This window comes from Podarcis muralis, chromosome 6, assembly GCF_964188315.1.
Source record: "Podarcis muralis chromosome 6, rPodMur119.hap1.1, whole genome shotgun sequence".
NCBI lineage: Eukaryota > Metazoa > Chordata > Lepidosauria > Squamata > Lacertidae > Podarcis > Podarcis muralis.
Genome location: NC_135660.1, coordinates 43,552,008 through 43,555,196, shown reverse-complemented (window position 1 = coordinate 43,555,196; position 3,189 = coordinate 43,552,008).

Sequence of the window (3,189 nt, the reverse complement as noted above, 5' to 3'; positions counted from 1 at the left end):
GAATCAGGAAAAGCTCTATAAGCAAGTTCCCCCCCTTCACCAGTGTAGGAAAATGTGGTATTTCCTCTAATACATGTATCCTATTCAGCGTGAATAAATCCGTGTTGGTTTTGAAAATGTCTGGGAAACTCCCCTCCCTTCTAAAACAGTATTTCATGGACACAATTCCTCGAATGGATGGTCAGTGTGGTTTAGTGGTTAGAGTGCTGGACGGGGCCACGGGAGCTCAAATCCCCACGTAGCCCAGAGTAACCTTGGGCCCAGCACTACCTCTCTGCCTAACCTTCCTTCCAGGGTTATTGTTGTGAGGATGAAAACAGAGAGAAAGAAAACCATGTGTGCCACCTTGAGCTGCTTGGGGGAAAGGTGGGGTATAAATGTAATTAATTAATTAAGTCCTGCGCTTTCTGACCTGGAAGCAAGCGCCCTTGCCCTCAGTGAGACAGCGCCTGAATCAATGTGGATAAAATTGGGGTTCACACGCAAGAGACTCGTTTCGTTAGTTCTGAAATCGTCAATGCTGCTCAAAACAATCTTCCGTAGAAATATTGGGGTTTTGGGGGTGGGGCTTTTTTATAGGAAAGTTCAAAAGTGCCATTCTCAACCCTTTCCTGTGGTTTTCATTAGCAGCAGCAGCAGAACTAGCAAAAAGTTTTCCATCATAGCTGCGTAGACGCGATCCTGAACTTTAACGAGTCTCCTTCTTTGCTAGGGGTTGCGATTGTATCTGTAAACGCGTTTTAAAAATGAAATGATAGCTCCAGTCCTCTACACACTTGAACTCAATGGGACCTAATTCTGCGTAGACGTGCATAGGGCTGCTCCATAAACTTCTTAAAAGTTTGTGTTGTTGGCACATTCCTTTTAGAGGACGCAAACTGCTTGGTGGAAGCGGGGATTGAACTGGGGGGGGGGGCGACATATAGAATCCAGAGGAATGATAATTGTCACGTCATTACCTTACCGGTTTTCAGAAGCTCAATACTAGAGCTACTTTTTGAGTCATGATTGTACAGTGGGGAACGCTGGAAGATTTGGATTGGGGTTGAAGCCCTGTCTCTATATCCACCTTGGCCCATGGAGGGAATGGGAAGGTGGAGCACATAACATAGTATCCAACTAAGTTTTACCCACTGAAATTAATGAGCACGACTCATTATTTCAGTGGGTCTATTTAATGGACTTGCCACCCCACGACTATAACCTCTGAGTTTTAGCGGATTCTACTTTCTTAGTTCTGAGATCTTCGTGGTCCAACCTGAGTTAACGCTACGGGGGTTACCCTGCCTTTCCTACCAAAGCTCCAGGGACCCCAACTCCTTGAGATCTAAATCACAAGCCTATCTTATTAAGAAGATTGTCGTATTAATAGACTAGGAGGGGGGGTGCTTCGGTTTAGGCCCAGGTAGGACAACCTCGAGAACTGAAGTAGCTCTTGCAGAATTATGAGGGCACAATGGAAGGATGGGTAGTTGAGGGCATTCCTTGAAGCTGCGGTTCCCTGAGGCTGGTAGAAGCCGGAGTGGCCTTGTCTCGAGGGAACCCTAAGACGGAGTTCAGCAGGCTCGGAGTCCACTTGTTCGACGCACGGACGGTCTGGACTCCTTAAATTTTCTGCGCCTGCCTGCCCACATGGACAGACCAAACCTTGCACTGGAAACTGAGTCAGCAGCCAGAGCAGATCAGGCCACACTCTGAAATACATTATGCGGGTATAAGTCTTGTTGAAGCACCTTACTTCTGAATTTTGAAAAACAGCTTCTAAAAAATTGCCCTGGGACTGTTGAGCTGAAGGGAAAGAAATCCTGCGTGGTCGCTGGTGTCCACTCTTCACCAGCTCCATTGGCCAGAGTTAGAATCCAACAACACCTGGAGAGCCACATGCCTGGCATAAAGTGGGTGGGGTGTGTATGTCACTTGTGCATATCAGATGGTAGTTCAGAGATTATATAATTTCAGAAGTTGGTACCTGAGTTCCCCTTCCCTCCCCAGTTGTCCATTACATTTCGGTGTGAAGATCTGATGAACTCCAATATGTTCATTTTTCTTCTTCCAACTGATCATGAACAAAAAAAATATGTATACAAAAAGCAGTAGCTGGGCTCTCAGTTTTGTGGTTTTTAAGAGGTATGGAAGCGAAATTAAAATGAAAGACTCAGGCCTTTAAAAAACTAAACCCAAACCCACTAAACCATAGTCAGAGTAGACCCTACTCTAAACGGTCTTTAGTTCATTTATTTTAATGGGTCTGCTGTGAGGACGACTAACAGTTTCACGCACTGTGTGGAGAAGTATGAATGGCCTTGGAGGACATGTTCCGCTTAGGTGGGGTCGTGTAGCATGAACCTGGGGATCGGGACCACGAAGTGGCCCATTGGAAAGCCGTCGCCGACCCATCAACTTGACCCTCCATGCTCCATCTTCATCTCGTCCTCCGTCTTGCCCGCTAACTACATTAGCCCAGGCAAGTCCATGGACTGTGCGCAACTTAGCAGACTCGGGTGCCCAGCCTCTGCGTGGTGGGCCTGCAGTTGACGAGGATCTCAAGAAGAAGGAAAGGGACTCTTCCTTTCCTTTCCCCTCCGCGGCTTTTAACATTCCCTGCCCCGCCACCGGCTGGGTCTGGGACGCACGCGGTGCTACAAAAATAACGGGGCGCAGAATTGCGGCCGCGCGGATAATACGCTGACTCAGGCGGGAGGTTGCGCGGGTGCTTCGCTGTCTCCCCAAGCGCCAGCGCTCTGACTCTGCTGCGCAGACGAATGGTCTTGCTAGGGTCCATGGGTGCCTGGCGGGGCTCCCCGCTTGGGTTTGGCTGGGAAAGAAACTCCTTTTCTTCTCCCTCCCTCCCTCCCTCCCTCTTTCTCCTCGGCTGTCATTCATCCAGCTTCTCCGTGCTCCAGCCAATGGCGGAGCAGGGCCTAGCAGCACCAGGCTTTTGGCTAACATGATTGATGCCCTCGCAGCTAGGCGAGAGAGGGAGCCCACGGGCGCGCACATCCCCCTACACCCTCCCCCTCCCCCTTCCCCCAGCTTTTCCTTCCTCCGCTTCCATCCTCCTTTTTTTTACCTCTTTGGGATCAAGTGAAGCGCGACCAGGAAAGCTGCGCGTATTTTGAAAAAACCTCTCGCCTGGAAGAAGAAGGGAGGAGGAGGTGGAGGTGGTGGTGGAGGTGGTGGAGGGGGGAG